The sequence below is a fragment of the Lynx rufus genome, unplaced genomic scaffold (assembly GCF_022079265.1).
Source record: "Lynx rufus isolate CCGP_SWC_20201006 ecotype Redwood Valley unplaced genomic scaffold, mLynRuf1.p SCAF_1, whole genome shotgun sequence".
Taxonomy (NCBI): Eukaryota; Metazoa; Chordata; class Mammalia; order Carnivora; family Felidae; genus Lynx; species Lynx rufus.
This window is the reverse complement of record NW_025814823.1, coordinates 40,784,032-40,804,035: the sequence shown is the minus strand read 5'-3', so window position 1 is coordinate 40,804,035 and position 20,004 is coordinate 40,784,032.

Sequence of the window (20,004 nt, the reverse complement as noted above, 5' to 3'; positions counted from 1 at the left end):
CAAAGGGGTTTGGAAATCAACTGGTCACTATAAAATGACAGCAGATTTAGGGGTTCCTGGGGGCTCAGTCATTTAAGCATTCAACTCTTGATTTCGGCTCAATTAATGATCTTACAATTTGTGAGATTGAGCCCCCTGTCGGGCTCTATGTGCTGACAGCCTGGAGCCTGCTTCAGATTCTCTCTCTCCCTCCCTCCCTCCCAGCCCCTCCCTGACTTGTGCTCTCACTCTCTCTCAAAATAAAGAAAAAAAAATTTTTAATGACAGCAGATTTATTCTTTGGTCTAGACTCTGAGTTCATCTCTGAGCCTACATCAGTTTTACTTCAATGTTTTTGAGGGATTCTCAGCATAGTTCCTGTATAATACCATAATATGGTCTACATATGTTTCCATAACTTATGTACTGCATACACAGGCAAATTACTTCATGACTGCAATTATTACATGGCACAACCAAATATCTTAAACTCTTAATCCTACTAAAACATTCATCGTTAATTCTTTTGTATGGTCTGTTGTATTTTATGAAACTGCATATGAAAAAAATGTTTTTAAAGACAAATGTTACAGGAATATCTAGTGGCTTTTGAAATTTATTTTAGCAGCTATAGCCTGTGACATTATGACTAACATTTTTATTGACAGCATTGATGAGAATGATACTTAATTTGATTACAAACAAATTATTTGCTGAATGATTAAATGGTAGAGAATTTTACATCACTAGTATGTATATCCAAAAATCATGTCTTTTGGGAAGGTAAAACCTGAATTCTGTGCCACTGTGCTAATTTAAGAGAATCTAATATGTAATAGTGTTTTCAGATGATAAGTACAACTATATTTATATTTTCATAAATAAATATTATAGTAAAGCATGCTGCAATTGAACACTGTTCATACGCACTTTGAGAAACCATGAGGTACATGACTACTAAGCACTGTTGAGATGGATTTCTCCATATAGGGGTTTAAGTTAGACAAATAATCTTGTTCAATTTCCTCTCTATGTGTTTGGTACAGTAGAGGGGATTTTTCAGGAAACATAGAAACAAATGGAAAGTAATTCCGATGATTATGGTGTGATGGCTCTGATACAAAGGACTTGTAAGTTAGGAATCTGAACACAGAACTGTGTGTCAAGCCTTCGTTTTCTGAGTTCTGCTTACGTCACTGTTTTTCAAGCTAACAGATGAAGAGTTAGAAAAAAAATGGTATCTAAAACTGGACATTTTTTAGGGGCGCCTGGGTGGCGCAGTCGGTTAAGCGTCCGACTTCAGCCAGGTCACGATCTCACGTTCCGTGAGTTCGAGCCCCGCGTCAGGCTCTGGGCTGATGGCTCAGAGCCTGGAGCCTGTTTCCGATTCTGTGTCTCCCTCTCTCTCTGCCCCTCGCCCGTTCATGCTCTGTCTCTCTCTGTCCCAAAAATAAATAAAAACGTTGAAAAAAGAAAAAAAAATAAAAAAAAAATAAAAAAAAATAAAACTGGACATTTTCTTGTCAACAATGTCAGCATTTCATTTCACAGAGTTGATTTTCAATCTTAAAGCAATGAAGTGAATGAATCTTTATTGTTCGTGAAGGAACAAATCATTGTGGACCATCTCCTATGGTGAGAAAAGTATAGATATAGGATTTAAATAGGTTTTGTTTTTCATCTTAATGCTGTTAAAAGCTGCATGGTGTTGGAAGTAGAACTCAGAGCTTAATTACTTCATTTGTTAAATAACAAGGACAAGCTTAATTTCATAGGATTTGGTGAGGAGTACCTGGAATTATGCATGTATACAGACAAACCCTTTACATCTACTAATATGATAGATTTATGCTACTCTCTACCATATATACATTGTGACACAGAATACCAGATTTTCAAAAATCCTACATGCCAGTAGAAAAGCGCTCAATGTTAGTTAGGTATGCAATATCCAGATCTTCTATGTGCAGTCATGATATCACACATTGGAATAGACAAGTTTAAAATTAATATATATTTTTCTATTTTGTAAGATCTTTCCTTTCAACACAATCTAAATCATGCATATGCTCCTCATGTTTTAGCTATAGTGGGCACCCACTTGGAGCAAGGAAGAACTAGCATTGCTAATCTTATTCCAGATACTCAATAAACATACTCATTGAATCAGAAAATGTGTTCATTATGCTGTATTTTATGGTTAAGCCTAATAAAATTTTGCATTAAGTAAGACTCTATGCCTGGATAATAACTGTTTGCACATTAAACTTTTGGATCTAACTGAATCTTTGATGTAAAATAAAAGGCTTATAAAATTCAAACTTCATTCTTGGATTTCCTAAGATATTAACCAAGATGGCCTTAAAGTTTCCCTCAGCTTGACTAAATTTAGACTGGAATTTTCCTCACTCTAAGCCCCTGACCTTTTTTTTCTTACAGCACTTACTTTAGAAAATTTATAATTATAAATTCTTTCTCTGCTCCTTTAAGATGTAATTTTTTTAAAAAGCTTTTGCCAGTTTTATAAGCCAGGAATATCTTTCTTAAGAATCTGGAAGCCAGCCCTTTGAAATGTGTCCATCAAAGAAGATAGTGTCCCTATCTCCCAGTCTCTGTAGGTAGATTAGTGCCAATTAGCAAACACAAGTGGCGCAATCACAGAGAAAAACATTTGCAAACTCAGTACTAACTCAATGTGCTGGACACATCCCATTGATCAACCTCCCCATCCAGTACTTTCTTCCAGTATGCTGCATGAGCTCACTCATGGCACTTAAAAATGTTCTAGCCCCTGTTTTCAATGGAGTGAAGCTTAGTCTTAGTTCTAGTCTTTCTCTGTTGTAATAGCCACAAATAAAGTCACCTTTGCCTATTTAACTTTGTCCAGTGCAACTTTAGCTTTGATAATACATTAATTTACTTTTGGCTACAAGTAGCCATGCATAAAGTTAACCTAATTCAGAATAAGTTCAGTAAAATCATTCATTTTATTTCACTAAAAATAGTTATTTTTTGTTATTTTTAATGTTATATATCCATATTTAAGCATCCCTTCCATTTATCATCTAATGAAAGTATTTAATTCTGAATTTGCAAATTATGCCTTTGATATATAAATTGGCAGTACAGATTACCAATCAATTGAGATTGAGATCCACACCACACATATTGCTCCAAAAATCACCATAGAAAACCACAAACTTTGCAGTCTTCCCTGAGATGAACTAATGGGTTTAATTCCTGTTTTATATAAGGCTGGTATAAGGTGCAATGAAGACTAAGTTTGGCCGTGGAAAGAGGTACGTTCAATGTTTCTTTGACAAATAACTTTATATTTGACCATATTTTTGCAGGAATTATTTTCAATTTTCAGTTTATCTTTGTCAACACATATTTCCTGAGTATATATATATATGTTATGAATATGATATCATGAAAATAGGTTACTAAATATTATAAGTATTATGAATAATATAAATGCAGGCTGTGTGAATGGCTAAATCATTTTATAACTAATGTAATAGGATAATAGCTGAATAAAAATATAACCCATATATATATCAATTCTTGCACTGTATTGTTTCTTAGAACATGGAGTGTTTTGATTAAGTCTCATCCTTAATTTGGGTGTAGTGTGTGTGTGTGTGTGCGTGTGTGTGTGTGTATACACACAAGTCTATATATTATATGTGAAGACACTTTCGAGTCAAACTAAATTTGTAAAATGAAATTTATAAACTAGAATTTGCTTTTCCTTTAGTTAGGTGCATACAATCTTTCTATGATTTATTTACAAACCTACATAATTTCTAAACCTATTATCATTAAAAATTTAATAAAGTTTATTTGATAAAAAAGTACTAAACTACACTCTTTGAAGATCAGAATAGTGCCTGCTGTTTTTCAGTCTGTCATAATCTCTTCTCAAGAGCAACTATGAAATCTTAAGCAATAATTTCAGGTAGAACAGTATTTAATAAGGCTGCAAAAGTAACTTTGTAATGTATTGTTAATTCTTCTAACACATATTTGAAGTCTTTGTGATATGCAAGTCAGCTGGTAAAATTTCAGAAAAATTCCCTCTGCCTGACTCATCACCATGAAATGTGTCACCATGTGATCCATCATCCAGAGATTCAGAACAATACCCCTAAAACTTAAGGGAGAGGGTAGTTTAAATAAATTATAGTCTTTGGAAAAAATAGCAAAAAAAAAATTTAAGCAATAAAATTTTCAGTTAAATTATTATAATAAATGCTATGCATGCCACTGATTTGTATGAAATGCTTTGGACTTTTCAGTGCCTGAAATTCTGGCGAACAGATTAAAATATAGACTGATATTTAACATTGAAATACTTGCCTTTTTTTTTTTTTTTTTTTGGCACATACCTAATGCAAACACCAAAATCTGGGTACTAAGGTTTGTATTAGTTAAGTTTTTTGGGCTATAGGCAATAGAAAACTATATCTAATTCATTTTTTTAAAAGACTGGGATATTTAGAATATTACTAGTATAAATCACAGACAAGAAGGATGTAGTAGATTGAGATTGTAGGTGGTGCTTGATATGGTGCAACCCCCTGGTATCTCAGCACCTAGAGTCTTAGGCCGCTTTTTCTGACCTTCCCAGGAATACAGTTCAAAATGGAAAGCAGAAAAATGTTTACTTTTCCCTTCACTTACCAGTTCTCAAAATAGAATTGTATTAACAGCTCTTTAATATGACAAGCAATACATTTTTTTTCAGAACCTAAGAAATATATACTTTCTACTCATTGGCAATAATACACTTTTACTAATTCTGGAGTTTAGAATGAGAAATGATGTACTACTGTGGGGTGTCAAAGTTGATGGCGCAGTCTCTCTTCATTTACAAACTTACTAAATATATGTATCAATCTGAGGCCTACTGATTTTGATGTGGTTCTATAGACTTTTTATATAAAAAGGGGAAAAAAAGGCTTTCTTGCATCAAATTATTTAGCTACTGGTCTTCATGTACTTATGAGCAAATTTCATGGCCTTTAAATTACTGAAGCCTAACATATAAAGGCATTATTGTAGATACTAAGAATGCAAAGATAAACTTTGCATTCAAGGTGCAGGAAACAACCCAGATTATACAGTATTATAGCCAGATTAAAAAAATCAATATTAGAGGTCATGGAGAGGATAGAAAGAAGAATATTCACAGACATTTTAAGCATGCTAGTAGTTTGGTACATGTTTACCTGACCTTGGAAACAAAATACACCCCCAGGCCTCTATTTGGAAAATACTAAAGGCCAATTACTTGACCCTACATGACATACACAGAAGAAGAGAACTACATTTACATAGAGAAATTACTATTTCTAAAAATTATGAGTTTCCAAGCATGGTGAACACATGCTCTATAACTATGTTAGGTTTTCTTCATTAAGATAATCTCTATGAAAACTTACATACACACTCACATTCTATTTATAAAACCATTTTATTTATTATTTAATCAATGAAATTAATTATTAATTTCATAAGGGCAAAGAGACTGTTCATTTACACCCCTAGAGGTAGAAATAACTATGTGTTCTCAATAGTTTTTTTTTTAATTGAACAATTCTTCAATTCAAGTTGAAAAATATCTTTGAAGTACTTCGTTTTGCACTAGGCAAGGTTAGGCAATGGAAATATAATGATGATTAGGACACAAATCTTTCTTTTGAAGAGCTTAAATACAGGAAATATGGTGGTATATCCCTGCTTCTGCTGATTTATAACCTATCTTAGCACATGTGGAATGGAAAACAACATGAGCTAGAAAATACTTAAGTTAATGATCTACCCAGTCTGTGGAGGTGTATACAAACACAGGTATTACACAGCTATTAGCCCAATGCGTGAATGAAGGTAGAAATGTGTTTCTAACGATTACTTATGTGCTTACACTGCACACTCCTCTGCACTGGCAGTGTCATCAGATATATCAATATGCAATCATTTCCATTAAAGAAATAAAGGTCTGAATTGTGGCCCCTATTCTATTCTCACTTTAAAATTTCAGGGCATGGTTTGTTTCCTTTTCCTTGCACCTTGAAAGGTTTTTTTTTTACCTCTGAGTTAATTTATATTCAATGACCCTGTAGTGTACTTCTATATGTGAATTTTGCACATTTTTTTCATATTTATTATGGGCTAGAATTCAATTTAGTACTAGTTGAAATGATTTTATTTCTATATACTAACCAATCAGATACTTCGTTGACTCTACTATTGGTCTTTTTTATTCTTTTACTTCAAATTGCAGTTCAGATTTTGTATTTAAACAATGATTTTCCAAATCACCTTGGAAACTAGTTTTCAGAAATCACTAGAAACTATGATATCAAATTTAATAGAAAAAGTTCATTGTCTCATTCTATCCATTTAAGCCATAGATAGCCATCCTGAATACCTATGATTATTATTTCTCTCAATAAATTTCATATTGTAGAATGACTGATTAATCCAACCAAAAGTAATACAAAGAAATTATGAGATTTATTTGCTAGAGACTTGTCCTAGAAATGTACAAATGCTTCCCTACCCAAGTAGATAGACACTTTCCTGGGAATAGTAACTATTCAGAGTTTTATGCCTAGGACCTGAACTGCGAAGGAGTTCCAGATAAGAGGCTATATTTTGTTTTGTTTTGTTTTTAACTTCATATGCACTAGTCTCACCACCCCCTCTCCTATTCACAAATAATAACAAGAATTATAAAAAATAATAGAAATCCTTTGTCAACCAGAAAACTGATTCATCTGAGTATTTCTAAAGCTACTTTCAATCTTTCCCCAGATACAGTTAGAATATCTCCTTTTATTAAGGAGTTATCTATTTAGGGCAAGACTGCTTCAAATAAATTCATGTCTAGTCCCTTGAACCAGAGCACTGTATCTCAATAGATGGGTTTATCAACTGGACCTGACCTTGACTCTCTAATTCCAACTATCCCTGATACCAACTGTGACCTGTAGCAACTATGTTTTCTTGCTCTTCATACCCATCATGGCCTGGGTTACTACTGCCTACACCTGATTTGTATTACCTCCCCCAGCCCTGGCTATGCTGTGTCCCATACCTGTTCCCTGACATGCACCCTGCTTCCTATTAGACCTTAGCACAATGACAGTGCTTATTTTTAGCAGACACCCTATGTTCTTTTGTAAGGATTACCTACAGACTGTTTTTCTCACCTTGCCCTCTTGTAACTGATATCATCAGTTAGCAGAAAGACAAACTGAGTAGAAATTGAAGGAAGAGTTTTCATGAGGTTCTCGAACTCATCTATCCTAATCTGATGGAAACTGAATCTATTGACCTTCAAGTGTAAGATACACGTCTTTGGTCTTCTTTTCTTACAAACTAAATCTGCCTTCAGTTTATAGATCTGAACTGCTCTAGCATTATTTCATCAGAAAAATATTATTTTGATATATTAACTTAACTCTTTGGTTACTTCATTAAGAATATTCATTTTATAATATTCACAAAGTGGTTTACATTCTTTCTGTGAAAATGACAATACTTCCATTTTCTTTCAGACTGTGCTTGGAGGAAATATTTCAGTAGTAAAGAATAGTAATGATATCCTTGATCCAAAGAAACCAATTATCTATTCCCATGTTTTTTGTTAATTTTTGAGGGCATATTAGTCCGACTATGGCTAAGTGTTCCAACAAATCAGCTTTGCAAAGCACATTGTAGACAGAGTTTAAATCTCTAATGTTCTCCTTTTTGCCTTTAAATATGTATTTTTCATTTTTTAAATTTTCATCTATTTTATCACTTATGAAAGCTTTGTAAGTTTGTTAGAATGGAAAATCAATTAAGTATATTTGGTTGAGTAAATGTATTTTTTTCTCTTGTGGTTAAAATGTATTCTTCACTATAAATGGAGTGAAATGTTATAATAAAGCATAATGATTTTATGAAAAACATGAGAAGAACTATAAAAGAATAAAAGAAAAAAAATTATTTCTAAATTTTAAAAGTCACTGAGACCACACATCTCTTAAATATTATTCAAATCAACAAAATCATTCTTTATAATTTATTGAATCAGAAAGTATTAACTGTTAAATATTAATATGTCATACTGACATATTTTCTCTCAAGAAGTGGTTAAATGAGGTCCTTTATGATTATCAAGCATCTTAATTCAAATACATGAAAAGCATTAGAAAATCCATCAATGAATCAGTAACACTCACCAGAACAGAAACTATCAGGAAATAAATTTTATGTCCATATTATGTGAATCTTAGAAACTTAGTGCACCCTAAGAGAACAAGTATTTTTCCATGACCTTGTTTAGAATCAAGTGGGAATCCAGATAAATATATTATAATTACAAAGACATTGTCAGTTTTATTTTCACCATTCACCTACATGAGTGGGCATTAAAGTCTAGAAAAAAGGAGAGATAAATTATGTTTTTAGGCAGAAGTTTGTTCATAGTTATTGAAGACATATCCTTGGATTGTTTTTTCTCCCTTCTACAAACTAGGCTGACACTACTTACATTAAGTGTAAATAGATTTTGCTTTCACTTAGTGACTGAGTGTAAGCAGAGTGTGACTTCCTGGGGACGCCTGCCCATTATCCTTTGGTTTAGGTCTAGAAAAGAATTCAGTGTGAGATTGATAACATTCTTCTTTTTCCTACCTCCAGGGAAGGGAAAACTGTCCCTTAAAAATTTTTTTTATGACATTTCTTTATTTTTGAGAGGCAGAGAAAGACAGAGCACAAGTGGGAGAGGGGCAGAGAGAGAGGGAGACACAGAATCTGAAGCAGGCTCCAAGCTCTGAGCTGTCAGCACAGAGCCCAACGTGGGGCTTGAACTCACGGAGTACAAGATCATGACCTGAGCTGCAGTCAGCTGCTTAACCAACTGAGCCACCCAGGCACCCCAAAAACTGCCCCTTAAAGACAAAAAAATGGAATATCTGTTTCTTAACAAGTCTGCAATTTTTAATGAGGAATTACACTTCCCATCCTTTTGATTACAATAGCTATATTTCCTTTATATTTTATATACTGTTCTTATACATTATATGTTATATATGATTTTCATATATTTCTTCATTTGATATTGGAACATTTTCCTCAATGTTTACATAACGAAATTGAGGCACAGATAGATTTAGAGAGAAGAGGGTATTAATTTACTTCATCTCTGAGATGTAAGACATGTCCAAGATCATACAGGTGCTTAGCACCTAAAAGGGGCATAATATATGTTTAAAAAGTGTTCCTTGCATAAACAACATTGAGCTTTATTTACAAAATACGGGTTCTTGGGGCGCCTGGGGGGCTCAGTCCATTGAACATCTGATTTCCGCTCAGGTCACCATCTCACGGTTGAGAATTTGAGCCCCACGTTGGGCTCTGTGCTGACAGCTCAGAGCCTGGAGTCTGCTTTGGATTCTGTGTCTCCCTGTCTCTGCCCCTCTCTGTCTCTCTGTCTCTCAGAAATAAATAAACATTAAAAAATTAAAAAAATATATATGGGTTCTTATGTTAGTTTATGTGCTTTTAGTGCTGTACTATAGGATTTCAAAATTTTCTCCTTTACCCTTAGAAATGATCATCTGAATAATTCTGTTTTAACATGTCACCAAAAAAGGACAACTAACAAGTCCAAAATAGAATATAACATTATTCATTATTATTTCCCAAATAATTTTTTTATTCTACTGAGAATTTCTAACACCTTTGATAGCATTACCATCTGCTTTATCAATCAAACCAGAAATCTAGAAGTCTTTCTTTTCAACTTCCTCTTCCTCATTTTCTACAAGTCAACACTTAGACTGGTTTTATCTCTTTTTTATCTCTTTAGCACAATCTTCCTTGCTTGTGTTTATTTTAAGATACTGGAACATGTCTTTAAAGTAATACATAGCCTCCATGTTGAATTTCCTGGTCACATTCTTGAATTATCTCAAATCTTACCTTCATTTTTCTGAACAAGTTAGCAATCCAACTCTTAGATTTTGCGATGTCGTTTTTTCTGCCTCAAAACTTTGAGAAAATCCTCATTCCTTCATAGCATTCATGACCCTCCATGGTATGAGATTTGCTTTTACCACCAGCAACATTATCTCGCCTGAATGCACTCTTCTTCTGCTAACTAAAATGATTCCTCTCTGTAAAGCCCTGCCATTTAGTTAATGCCAAAGTATCCATAAATACTCAATTTAAGCTATATTTTCTGAGAATTTTCTAATCCAATTCTTCCAAATTTGGTAATCCTCTTCTACTTTCTTATAAAATGTATATCATAACCTTTAACCTAACCATAGTGTTTTTAAAGTGATCAGTTTCTGTATCTGAATCTTCTAACGGGTTATAAATACCTAGGAAGCAGTAAACCTAACATAGTTTCCTGTATAGAGTAAGTAAACAATAACATTTCATTAATCAAAATAACTAAACTAATATAAAAAATACAATAAATTTAATTCCCCTCAAAATTTATAGATGTATTATTATTAAGCTTATTTTTTTAAGTTTTATAGAATTTGTGAGCAGATGAACTCTGCATTATTAAACTGCAATGTAAAGTTAGATACAGATAAAATGGTAAAAGTATGGACTGGGTTTTGGTTGAATACAGAAGTGGATATGGCTATAGATACATACAGTCATAACATACATAAATAGAGATGCACAATTTGGCTTATATGCTAGGCCAGAATTACTATTTTTTTACTACTATGAAAACCAAAACAAAGTAGGAAAAAATTAATTTGAAGTCAAAATGAAATTCTTATTTAGTATCTATTGAGCATTTAAATATATCCATTGCTTCGCCACCAAAATCGGAGGTATTTTTTCAAAGTCTAAACTTAATAAGTGATGAAATTATTACCACAAATTCACATGCTGGAGATTCTTTAACCGCAATCCAATTGAAGTGTTTAAAAACTGGGGTAATTTCCATAGAAATAGAGATTTTCCTCTAAATCTCAAGATGTACTCTCGGTAAAGTATAAAGATTTCCATGGGTGTTTGTCTTTCATTAAAAACTTCAGTACATTCATTCAACAAATTTTTTTTATTTCCTTGAGGAATATTATAAATATTTTTGTGGAAGTTTCATTTACTTGAACATTTCTTCTAAGTGTTTCTACTAAGGAATTCCTTAACAAGAAAGCATCTAAAATAAGTTTTTAAAGTGAAACTCAATATGCTTATTGGCACAATTTTGAATGATGGTTAATTTCTGAATTGGTGACAAATACTTCTGTTTTATGTGCTCTAGCATTTCTTCAATTGCGGATGATATGATTGGAGAACACAGATGTGCCTAAATATTAATAATAACAGTCAGTGCATATTCAGAAAGTATGTGCATAATGTGGTAGAGCTTAATTGCAATATGAGATATATAACCATTTGTTTATCTATGAAAACCAAATAATACCTATTCAGAGAAGCATTTCATTAGCTTGCTTGGCAGTGCTTTTAGAGAGAATCAGTGCCAGATGTGGACACAAAGGAGAGAAGCAGGAATTAAACCAAGGAAATTCTTGGCTACAGTAAACAGTTCATTTTTGCCTAAGGATATTTGCTTGCTGTGCTTTTAATTTTTAATATGCACATATTTGTCACCCTCCATATATATTCTCATGCTAGAAATATTCTATTTGTCCAAAATACTGCATCCTAGAAAATGTATTGTACTTTTTAGGTAATTTCTGTCTTATGAAATAATGATATAATCATGGAATTAGATGAGATGATGTGTAATGAACTGTACTTCATAATGTTTATATCAATTTGTGTTGTTTCTCTTAATTTTGGACTACAGATCTTAAACTTTTTCAATAAATCCCCTCTTTATAAACCTGTTTTTCATTTGGAATATATTTTCTTCTAATTTTATTCATGATATATGTTTTGGCTTCAAGTGGAAAGTAAAAAAATAAATTTATTTTTATGGATATGCATAAAAATAAATTATAAATATACCTGTAGCTGATCACAAGACACTCAAGTATATAACTCTCAATATGTGTGCAGAAAAACTTGGCTAGTTACTGAAGACATGATGTTAGATAATGATAAATATAACGAATAATCTTACCCAACACTTGAAAAGAAGTAACAGATAGGAATATTACATAAAAAGAATATGCAGTTCCTTGGATTATCTTACAAATTCAAACTAATTCAAATTAAAAATCTATTTATGTAACTACCAAGTTTTTAATACAAATACATAAATTGACAATATGAAACAATGGTTTTCATACCCAGATATAAATCAGAATTAACTGAGCATTTTTGAAAGGTACAAACTTTCTGAATTCTTCAACAACTGAACTGCAATCTTTAAAGAGTGGAACTCCAAAACATGTATGCTAAATAGCTCCCTGGCTGATAATCTTTATAAAATACAGTGCTGAAGATACTTTCTAACTCTCAATAAGTCTGTTTATTTACCCTCATTCGGATACCTCTAATATGCTCCACATTTTTTTCTTAGTGCTAAGCAATTCCATGTTTTATGGTTGCTGCTATATTTCCCCAAGAGCTTTATCCCCTCTAAAGCATAAATATAAATTGTAGAAGTTACAAAGAGCCACTCTATCCAATACCCAGAAAGAAGTAATAGACATGAATATTATATTCTCATAGACCTTCATGTAGGCTTTGCAATGACTGTGTATGTATGTATATGCATGTGTGTGTGTGTGTGTGTGTGTGTGTGTGTGTGTGTGTGAGTGTCCTCTAGACTCATCTTTTCACTCAATAGGTACGATTTTGGAAAATCATTGGTGGTTGCATTAAAACCCCACTTTACCACTTGTATTCATTCTGTTCTATAATCATGAGAAATGGGCATTTATTTGTAGCATAAAAATCAAATAACGGTACTAAGTTATAGTTGCATTTTTTTCTTACATCATTTTAATTTTGGTATGTTTAAAAGCAAGCAGATACATTAAACTTTCAAAACACCTTACTATTACCCTGAAATTAACTATAATACTTCAAATGAAGAAGTTAAAGTACATTTGTGTAACTTAAAAATAGTATGATGGCATGATTTATTTTGTGCCATAGTTATGCTGATAAGGTGCACCTGGGTTGAAAATCCCATGCTTAGCTATTACAAGTCACATCAGGAATCTCAGGCTCTCTGAGTATCAGATGTTCTCATGCCGAAATTATCATGGATCAGATTTTCCTACCAACAGCACTGCAAGATTGATGAGGTAAAACTAAATAGCTGAAGTATGCAGATGTTAAAACTGTCAAGCAAGACACAAGGATTCTCCCTATTAACATAAAAAAAGGCTAGAACCTTGTGATAACTTTCCAAATAAAAATTAAAATGTACTTTGTTATTGACCTACTGGGTCAATCATATGTGATGATGCTAATTTATTTGTAATTAAATTCAAAAGGCAAAATGCTATTTACTTTTATTTCTTGTGAGATTTCGTTATTTTGGAGTCAGAGAATATTTAAGGGAGTTCTGATCTCTTGTGGGTATTTTCATACTCACAAGAAGTCGGTGGCTGCCAGGGCACCTGAGTGCATCGGGGCACTTGGTTAAGCTTGATTAAGCTTGATTTCGGCTCCGTTCATGATTTCACAGTTCTGTGAGTGTGAGCTCCACATCAGGCTCTGGGCTGTGCTGACAGCATTGAGCCTGCTTGGGATTCTATCTCCCTCTCTCTCTGCCCCTCCCCTGCTTGCTCTCTCTCTCAAAATAAATAAACTTAAAAATAAGTAAATAAACAAGAAGTCAGTGGCTGAGAAAAGTGTCTTACGGTTCTTAAAAGGCAAAACATTTATTACCCCACTCCTATTTCATTCGTCTATTCCATGACCAGGACATATAAGATGCTTGTATGAGTTACGGTTCTCCAAAGAAACAGAACCAATACACATAGATGTATAGAAAGAGATTTATTTTGAGAGGTCAGCTCTTGTGTTTATGGAGTCTGAGAAGTCCCACTTTTGCAGTCATTTATCATGCTTCTGTGGTCTATTCAATGACTTTAGTCTTTCAAGGATCCTCTAATTTTCCAGCATCACATCAAGTATTTTATGCCCTCTGTATCTTTCCTAATAGCATTGGGCATGCTATATTTCCAGCTAATAATGAAAACTTCTTTCAGTTTTATGCTTCTCCTGCAATACAAAAGCCATCTGACTCACAGTATAGATATCTTCCCATAAAATTGTTTATACTCACGGACTTCACTTCTTGTCTTTCACAAGCCCTCACTCCTCCACTCCAGAAACCCTTTCATTTATACTACTTAGACCTAAACTAATAGATACTTGATACAAATTAATCTTGTCAAGTAAACCAAATAACCTATTTTTATAAAATCTATACATCTCTGCTTAGGTATAATCCTAATCAATATCTCTGCAGCATTTAGCACAACTGATCACTTCATTCTTCTTAAAGCAGGTCCTTTGCTTGGCTTCCAGTAAAGAAGTTATGCACTATTCAGTATATACCGTATCTTCCTTACTCAATGCTTTTTCACTTGTCATTTATTATAAGTGAATAAATGACTTTTATTGGCTTTGTTGGCTATTCCTTTTATATTCTTAGGACTTCTTTTTTTATGATTTATTATAATTCTATCCCATGAACATTGGGATACAGTGACTCAGTGCATGTGATCTGGAGGCAAACTTGCTTGACTGGGATTTAGGTTTGTTCACTTACTAGCAAGTGGTCCTGAGAAAATATTTAATCTGTCCAGATCTAATTTTTCTTCCCTCTAAAATGAAGACAGTAACAATGTCTACTTTTTAGGCTTGCTTTTTGAAGTTAATAAAATTATTTAGAATAGTACTTGACACCTGGTGATAGCTCGACACACGTTATTTATTAAGACGATTTTTTAATGCCATAACTTTACTCACCATCAATATGCTGATTAGGCCAAAATTTATAACTCCAGTATGAGCCTCACCCTTGGTTTCTAATCTCATATTACTAACTGATTTAGTAAATATCTCAAATTAAATATTTAAAACAGAACTTTTTTCTCTCCAAGAATATAAATTCTTCTCTTTCTATTCCCCACTCCACTAAGTAGCACTAATATTTATCTACTTATTCATTTATTTATTTACCACTGTAAGAACCCTGGGTGTCTATTTCAGGGATCTTTTTTTATATAAATTTTTTAATGTTTATTTTTGATAGAGACAGAGAGCGAGTGGAGAGGGACAGAGAGAGAGAGAAGGAGACACAGAATCTGATGCAGGCTCCAGGCTCTGAGTGTCAGGACAGAGCCCAACACAGGGCTTGAACCCACAAACCAGGAGATCATGACAAGAGCCAAAGTCGGACACTCAACCCACTGAACCACCCAAATGCTCCAATTTCAGGATCTAAGAGAATGGAAGTCTATTACCATAGGGCACAAAAACAAGCTCAACTTCCCTAAGAGTCTTTTTCTTCCACCTTCAGATTATGTTCCCTCTTGTTCATGCAACATCGTCTCATAGTGTCTCTCACTCATCCATTGACATTATATAGTATAAAGACAGTAGGGTAAGCTGATACATTAAGAAAAGGACATTATTCTCCTGGCTTCTCTCTCCAAAAGTGAAGATGTAAATGAAATGGAATGGAAAGAGAATGGAAGAAAAAATAATATTTATGACCAATTATCTCAGCAACCCTGAACAGTCAAAAAGTTAAAATAGAAATTGGAAATATATATATTATTGATCATATCACTCTTTGAAGCTCTGCTTAATTTGTTCTATGCCAAAGTTTTACACAAAGCTCTTGGCTGACATTCACATGCTTCAAAACTAAACCTTTCCCTGATGAAGAAAAGACATTCACTTGGCATTCAGTACCTACCCCCATCTGCTCTTGCCATTTCCAGCTGCTTCCCTTATGGTCCCTGAATTGGGAAGAGTCATAAGTGTCTAATTTGCCTAAAAATGGGAGTGGTATCCATTCCTTAGGCATGCTATTGATATCACATCAGGTGTTTAAATTACTGACTTCTAACCAAAAGAAAAACCTGTAGAATTCTGATCAATTCTCTCCTGATTATTGATTCTTCAAGGATGTTGAACATAGATCTGATTTTTACAGAGGAAATTCAGTCGTTCTGTAGAGAACTTGAGATTTCTTAGAGGTCATTCAGTTAAGTTTTGTTTCCTTTCAAATATGGACTTAACCAAAAATTCCACAAATATTATTGAATATCTCCTATGAGGAAAGAAATTGTTTATCAATCTAGAATATTTACCCAAATATTTACACATTATAGAAAGATATCCAATGAATAATCACACACTTTGGAAACTGTTAATGGAACCGCTATCCATGTCTCTAAGTGTTTAATCAGATTGTTTTTCTAATGATGTCAGGGGAATTAGGGATTTTATGGTTGCAGGTAGATGGATAATTAATACTGGAGTGTGAAACACTTGAAGAGAGCTGTGATTTGTTTGCAACTTTGGATTACATTGAATTCCCGAGTTCCCCACTTGGCTTTTTAGGCATAAGGGATAGAGGACACTAGGAGAGAGGAGAGGGGAAAAGTGAAGAATTGGAGAGAAGACACGTTTTTATTCTAAGATTTCATTTAGTAGTTTTGCTAAGGCTTGTCTCACAAAACACAATTGTCATGTAGCCCTTTACTAGCCTTGGCTGTTCATTTGCCCCTGAACTATTGAGTTATTCAGGAGAAACGGGATGAAAGCTAAAAAGCAAACAAATTGACCATAGATGGCAGTGAAGATTAATCATAAGACCAAGAATGTATGCCTAGAGTAATTACCTAGAAGAGCACAGTATAAGGTATCCAGGTTATATGATATATCGAGTGTAGTTATTACAAACGCTTAAGTAGTGTAGGTGGTAACGTTCAGGATTAGACTTCATTATGGGACCCAGCTTCTCTCATTGGTCTCACAAATGACGTGAGTCACACAGTTAGGAAAGGTTTTCTTGTTTGCATTTCCTCATATAATTTGTCTCCCAAGAGAAGTATTATGTCAATTCATATGTGGATCAGAACCAGGCTGGCAGATGAGCCCTGAGATGTTGGGGGAAAAGGATGCCAAATATAAAGTATGATATTTCACCCACTATGAAGGAAAAATGATGAAGTAACTCAGAACTTTACTCAGGCAGCTCTTGTAACTAAAAATGGAACTAGAGCTATGTTAAGACATTTTAAGATATCATTGCACAATTATTTTGAAAGCCTCCCTTATATAACATCAAAAATATTCACCCATCCATGGTGAATAAACTTCATCTCTACATATATGAGTGTGATGCAGTTAAATAGTTTGCATAGCATTGCATTTTATAAACACGATTGTGCAATAATTAGCCAAACTTTCTGTTTGTCTCAAATCTTTCCAAAAGTTCCCAAAAAGTACCTTATCAGGCAAAAGTTCTGCCTACACTGTTTAATGTCTCATTTAACTATGAATGGGACAATGGATTTATTTATTTGGATAAAATTCTATTTGAAACACATATACTTGTCAAATTATTTTACTTAACTCTCAATTATTATGAAGTATATTCCTTTTTAAAAATATATATATAATTATCCATACTGCACAATGTCTGAGTTTTCCTTCTCTTCTTTACTTACACAACATATAAAGATGTTGACATTAGACTGCTCTGAGTATAAGGCAAGGACCACTACTCAGAGATGAGTGTGTGAGTCAATGAGTTCAATTATCTTGCAAATTATGTAATCATTACATCTTAAAATGTTTCTCTGTGGACTATCTATTCTCTTTAAATGTCTTTTCTTGTATTCTTGATACTCTTTTTAATATTAAAATGGGTTAATCATGCTACAGAAATAATAATAAAAAAAAGTAGACTCCATGGTGATTTGGGATTAAGATAATAGAACTCAAACATTTCAAATGAGCCACACGAGTGATTCGTGGACCACAGTCTCTCTGAAATTATAAGGTTATTGTACTGAGAACAAATGAGTTTAAGTATGTTTTATTTCGTTTCCTGCCATGTCTAGCTAACCAAAAGAAAAACAAATGAATCCCATTTCCACTCTTCTTATTTTTCAGTCTCCTTTCATACATGTAAAAAAAGACCTTATATAAACTATGTTAATTTAATATACATAATAAACAAAACAATATAAGAATATAAGAACAATAAAAGAATCATATAAACTGGCTAAGTTCTTCTGATTGAAAAATGTATTAACATAATGAATTTTTAATGCACAATCATATGCAACACTTGGTTGCTGAATTCATGTATCTAAGAAAAATCAAACAGATGTGAATGAAGAAGAAATCAATATGGCTGACAAACACCATTCACCTAAAAACTATAACCACTGTTGGAAGTGTATATTAATTATATAAGAAGTAGGTAACACGCAGGCTGACTTTACTAATCTTTCATTGCTTTCACATAGTAATTTTACAGCTGGTATACAAGACTCACAAATGAAAACTGCGTATCTCTAACATTTAAATGTACTGAATTAGCTAGAGATCTTGTTAAAGTGCAGAATCGGATTCTGTAGATCTGGGGTGGGGCCCAAGATTCTGCATTTCTAACATGTTCTTAGGTGTTGTTGCTGTTTCTGCTTAACAGTTTGTGCAGCGAAACTAAGCATTTCACCCATGTATTTTAAAAGTCTAAAACTATAGTAAAAGTAACTAACGATGAGTTTGCAATATGAATAAACATGGAAATATAAACCTGAAAGTTTTGAAAAATTTTTAGAATATCATTACAAAATTCTGTAGATTAATAAATATATTTGTGGTATATATACAATGCTGATGGGTTTTCTTTCAAAGGGCTATTCTAATATCCCATAAGAGCTTAAATTGAGAAAATTATCAAAGAACAAACACTCATGATTGTGTATACTACTTTCATGTGACCTGATTGCTGTGATAGATGTTAACAAGCTTCTTTTTTTTAGTGAATAATCACAAAGTATTAATTTAATAAGAATAAGATGATATCTTTAAAGTACAATCACCATTTCCCTAGAGCAAAAAAAACAGAAAAAAATCAAGATCTTCTGAAATAGTGCAGCAGCTTAAACACAGAAAATCTCACTAGTCTGAAATTTAATATAATAAAATTATAAGTCTACTAAGATAATACTATTTCTTATGATCTTCTGAATAAAATCTCTCCACATGCTGCACAGGAGGCATGGGTATTATGAGCAATACACATATGCACACATATTCCTGTTTATATTATGATACAGTTTGTATATATGATTTGTTAACCATTTCCATAATTTGAATTTCCATATGCTGTTTTAATATATGATGTACTACTGTGTTGTTGTACACTTTTATCACAAAGGATCCTTATAAACGGCAGAATAGGAATTTTCATCTCTTCATTATATGTATACAAAGTCTAGACACGTTTTGCTGTCCAATAAATTATATTTTGATATAGCAAAGCCTAACAAGGTTGTAGACGTTAAAGTTATATTAAATGTTAATGTATTTGAGAAAGAAGAAGTTGGAAGGTAGAGATGCCAAAGGATTTTACCTAGGTATATAGCGGAAGCCAACTACTCAAGATTTCTTGAGAAGAGCAATGTTCTTTTTCTTTAGTTCATAGGGTGGAATGTAATTCAAAACACTAGAATCTCTTCCCAGTACTGTCAACTGATGCTGGAAATAGTAATTCTCCCATGACCTTTGAAATCAACTAACTCGAGTCAGCACATAAAATCAAGAGGCTGAAAGTCTCCCTGCATGAAAGCATATGTAAGGTTGACTAAGAATACATGGTCAGCAGAGTAAGCACAGAAAAGAAACACATTCACAGAGTTGGCTGTGGGTGAATGTCCAGAATGTAGCTTTGTCCAAGAAAGAAACAAAATCTCAGATTTGTAACCAATGATTCACTTGGCGAGTGGGGATATTTTCTTTTGGGGAACAGGGATACATGTCTTATGAAGACCTCCATCTCCTTTCTGGAATCTCTGCTAAAGAAGCAACATT